The sequence below is a fragment of the Sinocyclocheilus anshuiensis genome, unplaced genomic scaffold (assembly GCF_001515605.1).
Source record: "Sinocyclocheilus anshuiensis isolate Anshui unplaced genomic scaffold, SAMN03320099.WGS_v1.1 scaffold536, whole genome shotgun sequence".
In the NCBI taxonomy this organism is placed as follows: Eukaryota; Metazoa; Chordata; class Actinopteri; order Cypriniformes; family Cyprinidae; genus Sinocyclocheilus; species Sinocyclocheilus anshuiensis.
The window spans coordinates 2,600,310-2,600,511 of NW_015557179.1; the positions used below are offsets into that span (position 1 = coordinate 2,600,310).

Sequence of the window (202 nt, forward strand, 5' to 3'; positions counted from 1 at the left end):
TTCTGGAACAGTGTTGTAAATACAACTTAACCACTGATTTCTAGTCATGTCCATTTTTGGAAGGCCAAACAAAGTAATTTCGCTAAACACAGCGTCACACACGGCGGCCTAGAGTGAGCAGCGGCCGGTGGGCTTAAGAACGGTGCGGCGGGCGGGCTTGCGGCAACCACATGTGACGACCCTGGGCTGGACTCCGCTTCGT

General features: G+C 53.5%; 1 protein-coding gene across 1 annotated transcript in view; it reads left to right on the forward strand.

The window, feature by feature from the left end:
- LOC107678596 (lymphocyte-specific helicase-like) overlaps positions 1–202 on the forward strand; it is an 11,634-nt gene that overhangs the window by 2,482 nt on the left and 8,950 nt on the right. The window lies entirely within an intron of this gene.